Consider the following 21012-nt stretch of genomic DNA (forward strand, 5'->3'; position numbering starts at 1 on the left):
TACCATCAGATACCACCAGATACCATCAGATACCATCAGATACCATCAGATACCATCAGATACCATCAGATACCATCAGCTCAGTGTGCATGAGGTCATGGTTGCTCATTGAAGAACCAGGGCTGCTCTCTCCACCAATCCACTGCCAACAAGCCAGACAAGTGGGACTGGAAACTGTTCTGCTCAGCAAGTTCATCTGGCATCATCATGACCTGCTCCTCTATCAGGGGCATCCACATTCTTCAATGTTGCCCTGAGTCAGCAGGAGCAGACGCTACCTTTAGGGGCCGAAGTGTTCACACGCAGAACCAGAACACAGCTACAGCTTTCTGTCATTTTCTGTCTCAAATACTTTACAAGTTTCAACTTGTGTGTGTCTGCACCGTCTGACCAAACTTCATCAAATGTGTGAGTGTTATTTCCTCAAATCAACTCTGGGCAGTGTTGATTGCAAGAAGAAGAAAGAAAAGCGGACAAAAAAGTGCTGTCAAGTTACGTTAGAACCAAGCTCTGGACCAAAGTCTGGTGCTTTTTCAATTTTCAGTCAGTGAGTAATGTTCTATTCATTTATGTAACTCTATCTCACATTGATACAGAGAGTTGTTTTTAATCTTTTAAATCATGTGACCATCATTATAACAGCTGTTGTCCTTGTTTTATCTGAAAACAAATTTATTCCTGATGAATTCCCACTGACTGTAGCAGAGACTTGTCCTCATCTTTTCTTCCATGCTCTGTGTCCTGTATATGGTTATAATGATGCCCACATTTAAGGTGAATGACAGTTTCAGACATTGTTCTATTTTAACCATTTAACGTGCAATCTTGTGCTTTAGCAAAGAAATGTGTAATATTGGGTGCTGGTGTCTCACCTCTGACAGATGAGGTTTGTTGCAGAGCACCAGGAGTAATAAAGCACTACTTTCTCAACAGTTGACAGACAGTGCAGACTGTTTACGTACCTCCTACTATATGTTCCCCACAGAAACAAGGATCTCATAAAGATTCCTGTCAGACAATTTCAACACTCCACTTTCACTCATTGCTTCACAATAAATGATATTAAACATTGGTTACTTCTATTAAATATGAAGCCATCACTGAGCTGTTTACAATGAAGTTCATATCATGAAACAAGGTAAGTTCAAGTTAAAGTACTGTCTTTTGTAAAAATATAAATATCTTTTCAAATATAGAATAACTTTAAAAACAAAGTCGCCCCAACGTTTCTTTTGACAGCCCAAACGACTGAGACTAGTTTGATGAGATTTGGACGTGGAGGGGGGGCTGCGTGACGTCAAGGGTCAGAAAATGTCTTTTTGAATGACTTCAAAGCAGGTTTAAATGGTTTGTAGTTCCATGGTGTTAATTCGGGTGTTGTTCTACCGCCTCAGTGCAGCTCAGGGGGCGGGGCTATTTCAGCAGTCACGCGCAGGAACTCTGAGCTGAGTTTCACTCTCCATCTTCACGCGCTGTTTTCTAAGATTCGCGGTGTCCAGAGGAAAACGCAGTGCCTGGAATATTCGGTTTAAAAAGAAAAAAACGAAGTATATAAACTTCTACAGGTTCTAAAACTTTATATACGCCGCGTATAAAGCCTTAAGTAGCGAGGAAGGCGATTGTTAAAGGCACCTGAAGCTGGTAGACTTTAGCTGAAGTTAATGCTAATGCTACCTAACATTCTTGCTAGTTTATGAACTTTAATGGCAGGAGAATAAAGGGAACTACGTTCTTTTTCTGTACTGCATCAAACATGGAGGTGAGTTTACTCTCATTTTGTGTATAAAATACTATCACAACATACAGACACAAGGTTTGATGAAACTTCACTATTTAAGGACATTTTTTGTTGAATTTCTTTTTTTTGGAGGGGGTGGGGGGGGGGGTGAATGTCCTGTATTATTTTGTTTAATTTGTGCTTCTCTTTTCCTGAGAGTTCATAGTAGCATTATCAGCTTTAGTCAGTAGAGGGCAGTATGCACCTTATTGTTGTTTAGTTTCATGTGTCAAAATAATTTGACCTTGTCTGCTGCCTCTTGCAGGTTTCAACTTGAATGAGAAAGTTTTTTATTATCCACTAATATTGGTAATGGACAAGATGCAAATTCATGATGTAACTGTGAACAAGTTACTGCAATGGTACATTTTGCATTTATTGTGGGGATTAAAAGCTGCTGAAGCAGTTCTTTTTTTTTTCTTTTTTTTAACTTTATTTTTGTTAAACATGAAAAAGACACAATACAGAACAATCCTTGACAGTTTCACAATATATGTAGGACATGGTAGTACAAGAAAAGAGAAAAAAAAAGACAAAAACAAATCAACACCATACTGGGGCTCTGGAAATAAAAAAATGCAAGTGAGAAAAAAATACATAGATAAAATAAGTACATACATGGATAGCTGAGGCAGTACTACGTGATATGGGGTTCCTCTCAGTTGGAGAGATATCTTGCTACAGGTAGCCATCTCCTCACAAAAACATCAGACCTTAATTGTAGCTGAGCAGTTAAAGCCTCCATCTCATGAACCTCCCTTAGCCTCTGTTTCCATTGTGTAACTGAGGGTGGTTGTATGTTCATCCAGTTTATGGTCACAATTTTCCGAGCAATCATCAAGAGTATGTGTAAAAGATACTTTTGATCTCTGGTATACACACTTTCCGGAGTTAAGTCAAAAAGAAACTGACTTGGGGTGAATAGTAGATCAATTCCCAAAATTTTGTCTATCTCTCCTTTTATCCCTTTCCAAAATGGAAACAAGATTGGACAGTCCCAAAATATATGTGAGTGGTCCCCAATAGTTCCACATTCTCTCCAGCAGTACATTGCTGCTGGGTTGTCTACAAATCTGGAGACCACTAGAGGCGTCTTAAAGAACCTTATCTTCATCTTCCAATCAAATTCCTTCCGTATATTACTATTTATACCCCTATGACAACCGTTGCATATTGTTTCCCACTCTCCATCCTCAATTATAATATTCAACTCCAGTTCCCACTTAGCCCTGATATGAAAAGTATTATCTGGTGTATCCAATAACAGCTTTCTATATAGATGGGACACATGCTTCTTATTGGGTAGTTTATGTTTAGTTATATTAATGAAGTAAGTTTCTATGTTTGATGGAGCTATCTTAATTGTATTCCAATCTTTATGACTTGTGATATAATGCCTAGTCTGGAAATAACGGAACATATCACTTTGGGGTAAAAAGAATTTGTCTTGGAGATATGAGAATGGCTGTAGAACATTGTCACAAAACAACTGATCAATGACCCTTAAATCTCTGTCTGCCCATCTCTTAAAAGTGATATCCGTTGTTGAGGGGGGGAAATCCGGATTTCCAGCAATCTGCATAGCCCGTGAAAGGACGGCTTTCCCTCTAATTCTCTTTTGGACTGTCGACCATACTTTTAAAGTGTGTTTCACCCACATATTTTTGATTTCCAACCTGTTCTGAAATTGCTTGCTCAGGAACACTAAAGTGGATAGAGGTATAGTTGGCAGTGAATTCTGCTCTATGTTTACCCATCCTGTCTCCATGTCATTATTAATCCAAGCCACCACTGCTGTTAGTTGCGCTGCCCAAAAATAGTATTTTATATTGGGGAGGCTGAGTCCACCCCTATTTTTCCCAAGAGTGAGCATTTTAAGTCTCACCCTTGGTCTCTTATTCTGCCATATAAATTTAGATATTAGCTTATCTAGCATATTGAAGGCTGCTTGAAGCAGTTCTTCATTTGAAACATTTTGAAACTTAATCCAGCTTTATCTTGTTAAATGCTTTCTTCCTGTAGTTAAAAAAAAACAGTTGTGGATTCCCAGCGCAGCTGAACTTGACATTTTTGATGAGACTGAGGCAGCAGTGGAGGAAGACGTCCTCCTTGAACTCCTGGAGGCCAATCCAGACGTAGGTGATGAAGGCAGGGGTCATTATGAAGCTTTGCTGTGAACAAACAGTCAGAAACACATTTTCTCTGATGCAGCTTAACTTGACATGTTAATGAAATCTGGACTGCAGTGACAGAGTTGGGTCACATTTCTGTAACATGTTCAGTTATTAAATACAGGTTACTTGAAAGACTGAAAATGAACTCTCAATGATTTGAACTACTTTGTGGAAAAATAACAAAATGGACGCAGCCATAAAAATGGAGTTTCACAAACATGTCTGTTTCTAGATTTGTCTCCTTTAGATCATTCAACACCATCTCCACTCACACAAACCTCATCACTTTGTCTTCAAGTAGATTGAAAAACCTGGAGATGATGATGTCAGCAGTTTTACATTCTAGAACTTTGGGGTTTTACTTTACAAGACTGAATATTTAAGAGTTCCCTCTGAAAAACTGGAGTTGTCAATATTGTAATATTTGGTTTGATAACTTTGTTACTGTCTAATGTAATGTGATGTAATGCTGTAGTACCTTGATTCATATTTTTAAGTCTGCTACAATGTTCAACTCGGTCATCAAAGCAGATATGAAAATACAAAATAACAGTCATTAAAACCATCAGTCAATGAAAATGCCAGTTTGACAATGAGTTGGATTCATAGGATGGGACACAAATTCAAAAATAGTAAACCTTCTTCTTTATCAGTGTTTTTGTTTCACTGTTGTCCTTTGTATTTTTGTTGAACTTTAACAGGAGCGCTTCTATGATGGAAAAGGGGGCTGAATATTTCTGTTCTATCAGACAAAGTCCAGGAGTGCAGTAAAACAGCCGGTCAAGGAAGCAACGGTGCTTCAAGCAAAAGGACCAGAGATCAGCAGCCATGTTGCCTCAGCAGCTTGAAGGTGACTCTTGTAGGGAGACCATTTCATTTCTTGTTCACTCTCCTGATGAAGCTGATGTGTTTCAAAAGATCAAGTTAGGAAGCAGCAAAATGCACCGAGTGACCTCAAGTTAATTTTAGGCTGGAGGAGCGGAGCTCTGGTTCCGCTGGTATCAGCCCGGTCCAGTGTTGTGGATTTCTCTCTCTTCTCTCTAACATTGTAGACCAGCAAAAGCAAGTTAAGAGCAAAAACAGGTTTCTATCTGGTCGTCTCTCTAAATGCTGCACGTCTGTGCTGATAAACGTCTCATGATAGTGGTTTGTCTCCACCGGCCTCCCCCCTGCTCTCTATCAGCCTCTGACTCTCACTTTCACCCAATGTCCTCCCCTTCCTCCTGCTTCTACGGCTGAACAAAGATTTGTAGATTTGACACAAAAATACAAGCCTGTGGTGCAACGCTGCTTCTCACACAGAAATACATGGAAACACTTGGCCCTCAATCTGCTGGTCTGACCAACACATTCACTTGCAGGGTTCTTTTAACAGGCCTGAAATCACCAGTTCAGTTTCCCTGCTTTGAAATATGTGGTGACAATGTGTGAACATGACCAAGTTAAAGGTTGAAGTACTGCAGTTACTACAAGATAAGAAGTACCTGGATGATGAAGCCTCTTCAAGACATTCAAGCAAGTCCAGTTGCTTTTATCCTTTAAACTCAAATCTGATCCAGGATCAGTGAGTTGACACTCAGAACTATCATTAAAGTGAATTAACTTTTTTCCTGTCTGTTCTATTCATGATTCCTCTGGCAGGTTTGTGATTAATATTCCAGGAATGTGTGTCAGTTTTCAGTCTTTTTTTCCTGTTTCCTTCACAAAGATGGGGGATGAAGTCCTGAGTGACGATCAAGAAACTCCCTAAAAATGAGAAGTAACGACAGCAAGGAAATCACCTGAAGTCAGTAAAAGTGTCATTTTAATAAATGGATTTAAAAGTCAGATCAGAGATTTTGTCAGATTTTACTTTTATGAAATGCCTGGGAAAAGCTTGCTTTCATCCTGAGCTCAGGAGGGTTCACTGTTTTGTTGTGCAGTGTTGTGTTTTTGCCTCTGGAATGAAATTTCATTCTTATGTACACTGCTTGTTCTCTCTCTCTCTCTCTCTCTCTCTCTCTCTCTCTCTCTCTCTCCTCTGACCTTCGTTAGCAGTCCAGTGAAACTCAGCTAATTTATCTGAGGACTTCACTTTGAAACCCTCTGTTTCAGACACGCTGTCGTCTGCCTCCTCAGATGCTGAAACTGTCAGAGGTCCTAAAAAATGTCTGGAGAATCATGGATGAGATTCACCTCTAGTAGGATTTAACAAAACATCTCTGTGTTGTTAAATGCAGTTGACATGAAATGTGTTAAGTTGGTCAGGCTTGTTTTATGAAGTAGGTGTTGTTTTACATCAGGAAACAGGAGATGTGGTGCTGACAATCTGATGCGTCTGCAGCAGTGAAGGAGAGGAAACTGCTCATCTGATCAGAAGATCATGAGTGTCGCAACTCTGATGTGGATGACGTGTCCGACCCTCAGCTTTATCTTTGTATCACTTCAGCACATCAGGAGCTGTTGACACGGACATGAAAAGCTGCACTTAAGAGTCCTGATGAGGAAATAAGAGTGAAGAAACTAGTAGCAGACGATCGGAGGAGCTTGACACTGGACATGGATGGCAGGGTGCTGCTGGTGCTGCTGGTGCTGCTGGTGCTGTGGAGCTCAGGTAGGCTTCCTGTTGGAGGTGTTGTTGATCTGCATGGTTCAGATAGACGTGTGTTTGAAACGGCTCAAATCAACTGGCTCATGTCCTGGAGGCAGCAGCTGCATTTCTGGATTGACTCCCTCACTGTTTGCTCCAGTCGGCCCTCAACTGCTCTGATGTTCTGTGTTCCGTATGTCAAGAAGTCAAATAAATGGACTGTTCTCCAGTTGTAGTGTGCTGGTACAAACACAGTAGTTCAATCACATGAGGTGGCTGAGCTGCTGCTAAACCCAGAGAGTGTCGGTCCTCCACAGTCTAACTAGTCTCAGCTTAGTTTCAGATCAACTTGAAAAATATTCTTTTAATTTACATGAAGCAGGAGAGACAAGATAACAGGAACGCTGAGAAAAGACCGAGTGTCAACAACTGAACCATGAAATAAGAAACTAGAATCAAAGAAACTGAAGCCACATTTGCAGAAATTGTGTGTGTGTGTGTGTGTGTGTGTGTGCGTGTGTGTGTGGGGAGGGGGGGTCAGAACCAGAAAAGACTTTTTTGCCAATGTTGTGCATTGAGGAGCGATTTGGTCAAAATTATAATAATCAATAATTATGAATATATTTTTTGATTATTGAATGAAATACAAATTAATATTGAATATTAAATAAAATAAAATGAATAAAAAAGAAATAAACTAAAAATAATTTCAACAAATCAATAATTCATTAATAATGAGAGAATGATATTGTGTCAGTGTTGTGTGTAAATTGATGGTGTGTGTGTTGTGTTCATTATCTTTGTATCTAAATCATATTAATAATGAATGATGAATATCTATCATGGTAGGCTGATGAATGACATCTGAAGAAGATCATTGAAAAAAGAAATAGAATAAATGAATGGGTAGAGAAATAAATCCTACTTTAAGGCCTTTTAACATTTGTAATTGAGAACCTCTGGTTTCTATCATACAGAAATATCAATAAAATATAATTCCACAATCATTTTGTACAGCAAAGAATAAACAAACACATAGGAGACAAAGAGTAGAAATATGTAATTAATGACTATCACCATAATAAGAAAAACAATAACCATAGTTGTGATATTAATATAAAGGTGATGTCATCATTAACAACATTGTAAATGCCAGAACAATAATAGCAAGAGTAGTGATGAGAACCAGAAAACAGTGATGCCACAAAAACAGTGATAATAATAATAATGATAATAATAATAATAATAATGAGAGAGAAGTGTCACATTTCATTAATAACTTGTGTTTGGTAATAATAATGGTGAATGAGGATAAATTGTTCATCTCTGGTTTGCTGTTCCTATTTTTTCCTCCTCCACTTGTAGTGATTCATCAAACAGGATTTGTAGCATTTCTACTGTCAAAAAATATATAAACAAGCAAGTGGACGAGGAGAAAGAGACCAGAACATAGTTATAATGTCTGAAATGATACATTATTAATAATAAAATAGAACAAAATATTGATTGAGTGAGAGTATTAATAATAATAACAATAATAATAATTTCATCATGCAGTAATTCTGTATTATTCAGAATCAATGGTATCCTTTTCAATGCTTTTGTTGTTATCACCACGATCAGTAGAAATGTTTCTAATACAGCAACAATAATATCAAATATAATATAATTATGATATTGTAATGAAAACAATAAATGTATGAACAAATAAAGGCATTTTAAAAAGAATAAAGGGTGAATGGAGCTCGTGTGTGTGTGTGTGTGTGTGTGTGTGTGTGTGTGTGTGTGTGTGTGTGTGTGTGTGTGTGTGTGTTGAATGTGTTGGGTGTTTGTGTGTTCAATGTCACTTTGAGGGTTGGAGGTCAGGTTCATTTATTGATGGTAGTGGACCAGGTTTTACTGAAGTTGGTGGTTTCATGGTTGATGGATGCAGACATTTTTCCAGGGATTTCTGCTCATCAGCAGCTTCTTCCACTGTAGGATGTTGAGGTTGTTTGGAGGTTTCCAGTCTAACAGGATGGACTTCTGGGTGATAGTGAGTGCTGGAGGGGAATGCTGGAAGATGGATGATGGAATGGTCGTTGCCTCCTGGCTCCAGTTTGAACTCTTCTCCAGTACGACCTCCATCATTTTTCTGTCCTCAGTAACTGTGATAATTGTGTGTACGTGTGAGCATTTGACACCAGAAAAGACCACTGAGGCAGGTTTACTGGTCACCAGCACCTCTCCTCTCCTGTGACAGGTCTCCTGCTCCTCTCCTCCTCCACTGAGGGAGGGGGGAGGGGGGGCACAGCTCCCTTCTATTTCCTTTAAGTTGGCTCATAGCACCGTAATTGAAAAGGTCCTGGAAACTCATCATGACACAGTTGTTGATCCAGGTCTGAGTGAATATGACCCTCTCAGAGTCTTGGTACTCCAGTCTGGAATTTCAGTTTCAGTTTGTCTTTTCCGTCAGTTCCAAACGTGCTACGTCATTTAATGCCTCATCAAGTTTGTGTTTTTGTTGAATCTTTGTCTAGTCAGGTTTTGTTTTCCATGCCATGCTCCTTACCTGATCTAACTTTGAGTTTCTTTGTTACTTTGTCTAGTCAGGTTCTCCTCTGTAGAGTGAGTTTGAGTTTTTGTAGTTTAGGCTTTTTTCCTCATAAGAGTGGTTTTGATTTGTACTTTAGTAATAAACTTTCTTCATCTGGCACCTTGCCTGGGAGTCGTGGCTTTGGGTTCTCGTCCAAGCTCAAGTCATGACAGGAACAAAGATAAAGTGTGCACTTGATTTATTAGGTGGTACATAATTATTGAAGTGGTAAAATTGTTAAAATGTCAATAATCATATCATAAATCAAAATAATTCTTGGATAATATATCCTGGGAGACATGGTTGTGCAGTGGTCAGCACTGTTGCCTCACAGCGAAAAGGTTCCAGGTTTGAGCCCAAACTTGAGCACAGGATCTTTCTGTGTGGAGTCTGCATGTTCTCCCTGTGTCTGTGTGGGTTCTCTCTGGTACTCCAGCTTCCTCCCACAGTCCAAAGACATCAAGAGGGGACGAGGCTGATTGATACTCTAAATTGACTGTAGGTGTGACTGTGAGTGTGAATGGTTGTCTGTCTCTATGTGTTGGCCCTGTGACGGATTGGTGACCTGTCCAGGTTGAACCTGGCCTCTCACAGGAAGGCTGCTGTGATAGGCTCCAGTCCCCCGGCACCCTTAACAAGATAAGAGGTACGAAATTGATGGGATACATCAACTAACATAACGTGTTACTGTGACAGGCCTAATATACACTCGTAATTTTAGGAGGTGCACTTGTTCACCTGGTGCAATAAAAACATTTTCCACTGAATATGTACAAATAGCCTCGATGATGTATATTAAACATCAATTATAGATTCAAATTTGTCATTGTTCAGAGTACAAGTACTGACATGCAGCTAGCATCCAACCAGAAGTGCAAATCAACTGGAACGTGCAGATGAATCCAAGTATAAATGTGGAATAATGTTGTATTATACAGTTAAGGCAGGAGTGTCATGAGAATCACACCATTAACTTGCTGTGTACATGAGGTTAGATCACATATAAAGAAAGCTAGTATGTTTACTTCAAACCAGAGGTGCTGCCTGGAAATGTAGCATCAGTTTTTATGTATTTAGCTGCTTCTTAAGCACATTTTCTTCTCCCTCCCTGTCGGCTCCACCCTCCTCCAATTGCAGTACTTTTGAGTCCCAAAATGCTGAGGCAGGTGAAGGAAAAGTGCTCTCACTTGACTGGACCTGCAGTGAGCAGTAGAAAGTAAAATGTAAAACTCATCCAGGAAAGCCAATTAGAGGTTGGACTTTTTGGACCAGCAGAGTCTCCATTCTGGGCTCAGGTGTTCCAGTGTGAGGGCCATGAATCTTCCCTCCTGGACTGTGGACGCTCAGGGTCTGGAAACACCTGCTCACCTGGCAGATCAGTTGGACTCATCTGCTCAGGTGGAGCTGTGGTTCAGGTCCTCCTCCGTCCTGTTGCATATTCATGTATTAATGATCCTCTTGTCTCTGCTCAGGTGGAGCTTTGGTTCAGGTCCTCCTCTGTCCTGTTACATATTCATGTATTAATGATCCTCTTGTCTCTGCTCAGATGCTGATGATGTCAGGTTGGTGGGAGGAGCAAACCACTGTGCTGGTCGACTGGAGGTGAAACGCCTGGGAGAGTGGAGAGCAGCAGAGACAGACGGGTCCTGGAGCCTGAAGGAAACAGCTGTGATATGTAGATGGCTGGACTGTGGTTCTGCTGTCTCAACACAGGAGAGAGACGAGTCCTCAGAACGACTCATGTGGTTCATCAAATCTGAGTGTGTTCAGTCTACATCAACACTGAAGGAGTGTGTGAGATCATGGAACTCTCCTGGTTCCACCATCCAGGAAATCACCTGCTCAGGTAACATTATTGACACTAACAGTCATGTGACTGAGATCCAGGACAAGTTGACTTTGGCTGTTTACATGAACACAAATATTCCTCTTTTTCTGACAATAACATAACAATTTTTTTTTAACCATCTCGCCAGAAGACTCCTCAATTGCATACTTCTGTGCTTCATACTTAAAATTTTAAGTCTACTCAACTCAAAATGGAAAAATGTATGGATAGTTTTCAAAAATTGAGAAAGCAAAAGTTCCCGGATGACGTACTCCAATCAGTTAAGATTTTGAGTGTGCAACTGTGGACACTTGCTGTGGTGAGAGTCGGCCAACACTGACTTGTATAGAGTCATCTTTACATGAAATAACAGGGACAAGTAGGAAATTCTGTGTGGACACGGGTTTGAAAAGATAAAATCACTTGTCACCAAAATGTTGTGCTAAATAAATCACACAATTAAACTCTACAGACCGTTGCTTCTTCAGCCAGTAGAAGGAGGACATCGTGTTGTTGGTGCCTATTGTGGTGTAACAATGTGCGATGACCCTCCATTTTGCTTTTTTACTGCTTCAGAAATTGACAAACAAGCACAGGCAAAAGGAGGTGGTAATTAGCTGATGCTGATGCGGTGCTCGCCAGTCACAAATCTGTGTAGAAGAAGAAGACATCACGTCATCATTTCTGAAGAGTGCACCGCATGGCAGGATGTGGTTTGGGACAGCACTGCACCCTCGAAACACACGCACTGCGCGATTGAGTACATACTTTGCTTAGAATACTCAGTTTGAAAATTTTACATATGCAGTATGGAAGTATGTGATTTGGTACACAGTAATGCAGTCATGTTACTGTGATCCAGTACAAGTGACTTTGTTTTTTTAACATGCACACAAATATTCACAAAACTCCAGTGTTTTTATTTTTTGCCTTTATTTAGTCCAAGGAAACTCACTGAGAGTGACTCACATTTGCAGGAGCACCCTGATCACATTCACAGTCATAGAACAGCAGCTGCTCAGTACCACCTCTGAGAGCCTTGCTCGAGGGCATCTTGGTGGTGTTAATGAGTGTGGCTGCTTCCTCCTACCAGTCCTTAGGATTGAACCAACAACCTTTTAGTTTCAAGTTCACTTCTCTGTCCTTCAGGCCAGTGGTTGTCTAACTCTTGAAGCAAGTACCTCCATGATGACCATGGAACAGTGTCATAGCGCCTCTGTTCAGCTGCATCAGAGGTGGACAGCATGTTTTCTCAGAGTCAGAGTGAGTCAGAGGCCAACCATCAGACAACCATAGAGAAACACGAAACACTGGAATATTTTATGAATCTGAACTTGTTTTCAAGTGTGTGTGTCAATCTGGTGAACTCTGAGGTTCCAGTGAAAAGATCCACTTGTTGCCAATTACTGCTATAAATGATGCATTGATCCCTGATGAAATACAGTAAATTATATTATGAATAGTGTTTGAGAATATTTGAAAGTAAGGAGCTGGGCAGTGTCTTTGGTATCAGTGCTCTGATGCAGCAGTCAGCTGGAGCCTCTGTTGGAATCATCTTTAATAGCAATACACACTGAGCACAGGTTCCAATAGAAGACCCAGTGTGTGCTGCTCAGGGTCCAGCACAGGTAGGCCAACACACTGTTGCTGTTTGACTGAGATGCACACCAGACAGTTGTAGAATCACACACATCAGAATGTATCTTAGCATCAATCAGGGAAACGCTGGCTCTGGTTCTTCTGTGGAGGCGAGCAGCAGTGACGTGAGTTCATCCTCAGGACAACACAGGAGTTGGGAATCATTCAGCTCCTCCAGGAGCTGTGGCCTCATGACGATCTCTTCCAGGGTTTTCACACTGAACAACGCCAGGGCCGACTTTTCCTTCATCACCATTGTAGTGATTTGCAGTTCCCTCCTGTCAGATCACCTGCTATTGAGCTACTGGTGTAGCAGATGTTTGTTTTTATTTCCTGACACTCTGACTATTTCCCGTTCATCAGACTGAAAGCCTGAGGGTAGAAACTGTTTTTAGCCTGGTGGTCTCAGCATCCAGGGCTCTGTAGCATCTTCCAGAGGGGAGGGGATCAAACAGTTTGTGACTGGGGTGTGATGGGTCAGCAGAGATGGTGCCTGTCCGTTTCCTGACCCTGGACCGATAAAGGTCCTGGATGACAGGTAGGTCGGCCCCCATGATTCTCTCTGCTGACCCGATTGTTAGTTGCTGTCTGATCCTGTCTTGTTTGGTGGCCGATCCAAACCAGAGTGATGGCTGTGAACAGGACAGACTGAATGACTGCAGTATAGAAGATGATCAGCAGCTCCTGTGGCAGGTTCAACTTCCTGAGCTGTCACAGGAAGTCCAACCTCTGCTGAGCTTTTTTTCTGGACAGTGTCCATTTTGGAGGTGGACTTCAGGTTCTGGGAGATTGTTGTTCCCGGAAACTTGAACATGTCCTCAGGAGACACTGTGTTGTTGAGGATGGTGAGGGGGGAGAGTGTGGGTGGGCTTCTCCTGAAGTCCACTGTCATCTCCACATTCTTGAGCAGGTTCAGCTCCAGGTGGTTCAGACTGCCCCAGTGGACCAGCTGCTCCACCTCCTGTCTGAAAGCAGACTTGGAACCATCCTTGATTGATATAGATACGTATTTTCTTTCAAAATTGTTTGCTATTTTTTCGATAGTATTCATTGTTTCAAAACAATTTTGACTTGTTTAACTTTCCAAAAGATATTTGGGTTTTCCACAGTTTGAGAATCACTGCTTTAGGCTGCCACTGCTAGGATCTGAAAATGGTGGTGATGATAACGTAAACTAGAGATTCCAGTTGTGTTCTCTGGTATCCACATGTGGGATATTAGATGGTTTAGGGAGGAACGAGCAGGAATCATGATTCCCAGCTTCAATAATCACATGAATTATTTCAAAGAGGATAAATTCCTTGCAATTCTATATTTTCCTTCTCACTCTCAGGTTAAATTCCTTGGAAATCTGTGTTTTCCTGTCTCATTTCCAGGGTTTGCTAGTTAACATGTCAGAGGCATGAACAGGTGAGTTCATGTTAACATGAATTCATTCTCATCATGAATCTGCCTCTTGTTGTCTTTTTCAGAGTCTGTCAGGCTGGTGGACGGGTCGGACCTTTGCTCTGGAAGACTGGAGGTGAAATCTAACCAGCTATGGTCCTCGGTGTGTGAAGAGGACTTTGACATGCAGGATGCAGAGGTGCTGTGTGGAGAGCTGAGATGTGGGACACCTTCAGTCCAAAAGGGGGGACTTTTTGGACCAGCAGAGTCTCCATTCTGGACTCAGGTGTTCCTGTGTGAGGGCCATGAATCTTCCCTCCTGGACTGTGGACGCTCAGGGTCTGGAAACACCTGCTCACCTGGCAAATCAGTTGGACTCATCTGCTCAGGTGGAGCTTTGGTTCATGTCCTCCTCCGTCCTGTTGCATATTCATGTATTAATGATGCTCTTGTCTCTGCTCAGGTGGAGCTTTGGTTCAGGTCCACCTCCGTCCTTTTGCATATTCTTGTATTCATGATCCTCTTGTCTCTGCTCAGGTGGAGCTTTGGTTCAGGTCCACCTCCGTCCTGTTACATATTCATGTATTAATGATCCTCTTGTCTCTGCTCAGATGCTGATGATGTCAGGTTGGTGGGAGGAGCAAACCACTGTGCTGGTAGACTGGAGGTGAAACACCTGGGAGAGTGGAGAGCAGCAAAGACAGACGGGTCCTGGACCCTGAAGGAAACAGCTGTGATATGTAGACGGCTGGACTGTGGTTCTGCTGTCTCAACACAGCAGAGAGACAAGTCCTCAGAACGACTCATGTGGTTCATCAACTCTGAGTGTGTTCAGTCTCCATCAACACTGAAGGAGTGTGTGAGATCATGGAACTCTCCTGGTTTCACCATCCAGGAAATCACCTGCTCAGGTAACATCATTGACACTAACAGTCATGTGACTGAGATCCAGGACAAGTTGACTTTGGCTGTTTACATGAACACAAATATTCCTCTGTTATTTGACAATGATGATATTCGGTTTTTTAACCTTTATTTAACCAGAGGAAACTCCCTGAGTGACTCACATTTGCAGCATCACTGATAATGTTCACAAAAACATAAAACAAGCTGCTCAGTACAGCCACTGAGGGCCTTGCTCAAGGGCCCCATGGTGGTGGTAGTGAGGGAGGCAGCAGTGCTGCTTGTAGCTCAATCCTGGTGAGACAAAGGTGAAGTGTACTGATGTTTCCAGTAGCTTTTTAATCTGTTCAGCTTTCAGTTGTATTTTAACATAATTTACTGTCTCTCTGTTTCATTCTTGTCTTCAGAAAAAACCCTTCAGAGCTAAAAGACAGATAAATGAAATGAAATCAGTTCTTAATAAAAACACAAATTTTAAACGTCAGATGTGCAACATGAACAATCTACAAAACAATGAATCACAAAAATTAGTCATGTTCACCCATAGTGTGCTCATGTGATGAGGTAGAGAAGCTAACAAGACTGAGAAACAGATGTGACCAAAGCTCATGGTTTTAGACTCCATTGGTTTCCATCAGTCTGCAGGTGAGCCCACTCACTGTCTCAGTCACACCCTCAACCTCGTCCTGTCGTATGGAATTGAAGCCGAACATCAAGTTGTATTTCCACAGAACTCTTTTTAGTCCCCGTCCCAATCTGTCCATCAGTCTCTTCCACTTTCTCTGTCTTTATCTCTGTCCCTCTCTTTCCTTCTGTTTATCTGTCTTCCTCCCTTTTCTGTCTTGTCCCGCTCTCCTGCTCTCTTTCCCCCTGCTATTCAAAGCAGAAGGCCGTTCCTGTTGAGCCTGGATCTGCTCGACGTTCCTGCCTGTTAAAAGGAAGGCTTTTGTCACTGCTTTTGTGCCTGCTGATGGAGAATTGTTGGGTGTAGATTCAATGAAGAAGTTTGGTACTGGACCTGCTCTACTTATTAAGTGTCATGAGATAACTTTTGTAGTGATTTGGCTCAATACAAATAAAAGTGACTTGACTTGACTGATGTCAGCATAGCCTTTACCTCAACACACAGATACAAAAAACCCACCCAAAACACAGAACATGGCATCAAACAGATCAATGACAGAAGACCTTGTTCTCATTCCAACTTGGCGCTTCAAAGTTTTGAATGATTCCTACATGTTAGGAGCCTCTACTAAAAAAGGCCTTAAGAAAATAAAAGCTCACAGAGTTTAACCCCAATAATAGCCTATCAGATTCATTTACACTCCTTCTTCCTTCCTCTCCTGATGATTGAACTGACAACCCTCCCATCACAAGTTCACTTGTGTAAACCAGAGATTCCAGTTGAGGTCTCTGATTTAGAAATGTGGGATTTTAAAAACTGGTGTAACCTGGTTAACAATACTGAGAGAGAATCACAGGTTGCATCGGGGAAGTGTGGAAATCCCACCACACTTGAACGCATCGCGCAGCGCACGCGAGATCTCAGTCCGAGCGGCCAATCAGAAACTGTGCTGGGTCTGCATGGTGAAGGCAGACCACGGGCGCACTTTTTCCGACCTCGGCACGACAAGTGGAGCGGCCACAAGTCCGGGAAAAACGCGGAAAGCGAACGAGAGTGAGAAAGGACCGGTGTTCATCTGTGAGCGAAGGAGAGGGCGGACTGCTCTCCGGACGGACGTCCGGCACTCAGGACTGGCGGACAGGGAGAGGCTAATCAAGCACCACGCGGAGAGCCGCGGCGGGGCTCAGGAACTGCGATCTCAGCCTTATACAGGCAGACAGACCAACGGTCAGGTTTTAAAAGGTGGACGGAACGACTGAGGATCCAAGTCATCTGAGCAGTGGGATATGCCTGCGGAGCGGATCTCGGAGAGGACGAGTCGACATCAAACAGATACAACACACACGCATCTACCACAGAACTTTATGGGCCCCAACGAAGTGTTTGTTTTGTTTATTAAGTGTGCACACTAGGTTGTTTGTTTTTTTATTTTGTTTCATACAATCTGTACAACAGGGTGTATTGCAAAATTAATACATGAGCTATTGCTCAATTTACATCTGTGTCACTCCTTGTTGTTGCTCTTCCATCGTGGCTTCTCACAAGTTTGGAATCTTTTGATCGTTGTCAGAGATAGAAACATTTCTTAAATTACTGTAGCTCACTTTGATCCTGTTAAGGTGGTTACAGAATTGGCGAGCTAGCCAGGGGCCATTTTAATTGAGCATCAACATTGAGGTAATAGTCAGTATGGATTTTATACAAAAGTCTGGTGTCAAAATTCTCAATGCAGTTATTGTTAGTGGCATACTTGAGGTAACTGAGCAAGATGAGCAGATCATTGGTTTTCTGAAAGAGTATGGTAAAGTTGAAAGGATCCTCTCCGTTGATGATTCTCGATCCGAATTGTACCAAAACCTGATCGTTGAGTATTCCAGCGGTTCTGCGTTGGAAGCCTTAGAACCACAGTTACCGTACAGGTGCGTAGTGCAAGGTGACCCTACTGTTGTCTATGAAGTGAAGGCACTCAGTAGCGTGTATGCTACCAAAGTTGGAGGTAGTGTGACCAAGACCTACTTAGCTGAGCTCAAGCAGCTCGCTAAAATGAGTGGCAAAGAATATGAAGAAGTGTTGAAAGAGATGATGACTCAGATTGGGGAGGACGTTGAGACCATGCAACCCACGAGTGAAAGTTTCCCTCCTCCACATGTTGAGACCACTGTCTTGTCTCCCCCTGCTCCCAAAGAGCTTCAGCCTCACACTCCCTCTCCAGATGTCCCACCAAGCAGCAATGGTGCCACCGACTCTGTCCCTCTCACTAATGGAAGGAGAGCTCCATCCATTTCATTAAGTGACCTGAACCCCCCGGATATTCAGAAAGTTGTGGTTGAGCATATTGTGCGGAGGCAGGACGCCGTGCCACATATGCAATCCCAGGTGAGGCTCCACTCCTTCTCCGGCAAGACTCCCACACCTAATCATGAAACTAATTATGACATATGGCGCACTCACATAGAGTTGCTCCAAAATGACCCGAGCATGTCCCCCTTACAAATATCCAGAAAAATCCTTGAGAGCCTGCTCCCACCAGCAGCTTAAGTAGTTAAAGGGTTACGGCCCAAGTCACTTCCCGCAGCTTACCTACAGCTTCTTGACTCAGCTTTTGGTACTGTGGAAGATGGAGATGAGCTTTTTGCTCAATTCTTGAATACCCTCCAAGACCCAGGTGAAAAACCATCCACTTACCTTCACCGGCTCCAGTTAATCTTGAACAGAGCCATAAAAAAGGGGGGGGGGGGTTTCCCATGATGAAGTAGACAAACAGCTCCTTAAACAGTTCTGTAGGGGGTGTTGGGATAACACCTTACTCGGCACTCTGCAACTTGAGCGACAGAAAACCAACCCGCCACAGTTCTCCGACCTTCTGTTAATGATTCGCTCTGAAGAAGACAGGCAACAAGCAAAGTCCAGTCGCATGAAAACCTATATTGGCATCACAAAATAAAGAGCCCAAGTTCATTTCCAGGGGGCTTATGGTTTTGAGCCGGAAGAGAAGGGCATGAGCAACATCAGCGCCATTGAGGATCTGAGAAAGCAGGTAGCAAGTCTGCAAGGCCAACTAACCACTTTCATGTCACAGAAAAAGACAAAGGGAGTCAGTAATAAAGGATCTACAGGAAAGCCTCAGAGCAGGATCACAAGAGCAGACAAGATGGATACAGGAGTCCAAGGACAGACCAAAAAGAAACAGCCATATCGACCCCAACCCTGGTACTGTTTCAATTGTGGAGAAGATGGACACATTGCCCCATGTTGCAATGACCTTGCAAACCCCCGCTGGAGGAAAAACAGCTCCAGTGGAACACACAAAATGGTTCAAGCTTGCCTTTAAACGGGTAACAGTCCCAATTGTGGGACAATCAGGGGCTGAGGAGAGTCAACAACGTCCCTTAGACGTAAGCAACGAAGACAAAACTCCTGCTAAGATGAATGAGATCAGACCACCAGCACAGAACGTCCAGGCTCAGACCTGTTCCAGGCTACAACATTCAAAGCAGAACCGACAGTTTCAACTCCCTAAACGGCTAGTCGGAGTTAAGAGCACAGCTCAAGTGACAGTGGGGGGTGAAGAAGTCAACTGCCTTCTAGATTCAGGCTCGCAAGTTACCACCGTACCTGAGTCATTTTACAAGCAGCACCTTTCAGAGCAGGTAATAAAGCCACTTCATGACCTTTTAGAAGTGGAAGGTGAAAACGGGCAGCTAGTGCCTTACTTTGGCTATGTAGAGTTGACTATAACTTTTCCAAAAGACTTCATGGGAGCCCCTATAGATGTGAACACACTTGCTTTGGTCGTCCCTGATACCTCACAATCTCTCCTGCTCATAGGTACAAACACTTTGGACATACTGTTTGACATTCACTCAGAGGCTGGTTTAGCCCATTTGTCAGCCCCTCCCACATGGCTACAAAGTAGTTTTTAAAGTCATTGAGCTGAGACGGAAGCATGCTACCAGCAACTACCAGGGGGTGGTGAGAATGCAAGGCAAGACACCTCAAGTCATACCTGCTGGTGACACTGTAGTGGTGGAGGGAGTCGCCTTTGTCAGTGGTTGTCAGGATGAGAAATCCGTCGTCATTGAGTACCCATCATCATCCCCCCTGCCAGGTGGTTTGCTGGTTAAAGCTGGTCTAGTTGATTTACCCCAGCTACATCCCCATAAGCTGCCAGTCGTCATTAGTAATGAATCTGACCATGACATTGTCATCCCCGCAAAGTGTACTATTGCAGAAATAAGTGCCTATCAGACCATTTTATCAAAAGAACACAGTGCAGTTAACCAGTTAAAATCCCCACAGAGACCCCATGAAGCTCAATCACCTCAAAACCCCACCTTGAGTTTCAACTTCGGCAACTCTCCGGCCCCACCAGAATGGAAGCAACGCATCACACAGCGGCTTCACAGCATGCCCGACACGTTTGCACACCACGACCTGGACTTTGGTCGAACGGAAAAGGTGAGACATTGTATAAAGCTCTCTGACGAAAGCCCCTTTAAACTACGGGCCCGGCCAATACACCCTCAGGACATAGAAGCTGTCCGAAAGCACATTCAAGAACTCCTCGATGCAGGAGTCCGAGTCGCCATTCGCATCACCCATTGTAGTCGTTCGGAAAAAGAACGGCGAGGTCCGGTTGTGCATTGACTACAGGCATCTGAACCTCCAGACCATAAAAGATACCTACAACCTTCCGAAGCTGGAGGACACATTTTCAGCCCTAAATGGTTCGCAGTGGTTCTCTGTCCTCGACTTAAAGTCGGGCTACTACCAGATCGAAGTTGAGGAAGCAGACAAACCGAAGACAGCTTTTGTGTGCCCACTTGGATTCTGGGAATTCAATAGGATGCCGCAAGGAGTGACGAACGCGCCCAGCACGTTCCAAAGGTTGATGGAACGGTGCATGGGGTATATGCACTTAAAAGATGCATTAGTCTTCCTTGATGATGTGATTGTGTTTTCCAGAACCCTTGAGGAGCACGAAGAGAGGCTCATGAAAGTGCTAACTCGTCTAAAAGAGTTTGGGTTGAAATTATCTCCCGAAAAATGTGTTTTCTTTCAGACCTCAGTCCGTTATCTTGGCCATGTGGTTTCCAGAAATGGCGTAGAGACGGATCCTGAGAAAATTTCAGCCCTAAAAACATGGCCGGTACCCCAGACTCTACGAGAGCTGAAGTCCTTCCTTGGCTTCGCTGGGTATTATAGGAGGTTCATTAAGGGCTACTCCAGCATGGTAAAGCCCCTCCACAACTTAACCTCCGGCTACCCACCTCTCCACAAGAAATCAAAAGCAAAACCAACCGACACAAGACAGACAACAAACCACTATCATGACCCAAAAGAGCCCTTTGGGGGGCGCTGGACACCAGCCTGTCAGCAAGCCTTTGAGGCAGTCATTCAAGTTTGACAACAGCCCCTGTTTTGGCCTTTGCTGACCCCCAGTTGCCGTATGTACTACACACCGACGCCAGTACCACCGGGCTCGGTGCTGTGCTATACCAGGAGCAAGAAAGCCGACTTAGAGTCATCAGTTATGC

The 21012-nt window shown here is 43.0% G+C and overlaps 1 long non-coding RNA gene across 2 annotated transcripts in view; it reads left to right on the forward strand.

The window, feature by feature from the left end:
- Window positions 1–1542: 1542 nt before the first annotated feature.
- Window positions 1543–21012, forward strand: part of LOC147262968 (uncharacterized) — a 355221-nt gene continuing 335751 nt past the window's right edge. Inside the window, exons 1-4 of one of the 2 annotated variants that reach the window (XR_015112609.1) lie at window positions 1543–1759; window positions 3800–3912; window positions 4653–4801; window positions 5660–6004. This is a non-coding gene — a long non-coding RNA (uncharacterized LOC147262968). Of the gene's footprint in view, window positions 1760–2062; window positions 2087–3799; window positions 3913–4652; window positions 4802–5659; window positions 6005–21012 lie in introns of those variants that run through there. The other variant, XR_015112610.1, reaches the window with a different exon arrangement.

This window comes from Aulostomus chinensis, chromosome 4 (assembly GCF_037954235.1).
Source record: "Aulostomus chinensis isolate RoL2024-O1b breed Wild chromosome 4, RoL_Achi_v1.0, whole genome shotgun sequence".
Lineage (NCBI taxonomy): Eukaryota > Metazoa > Chordata > Actinopteri > Syngnathiformes > Aulostomidae > Aulostomus > Aulostomus chinensis.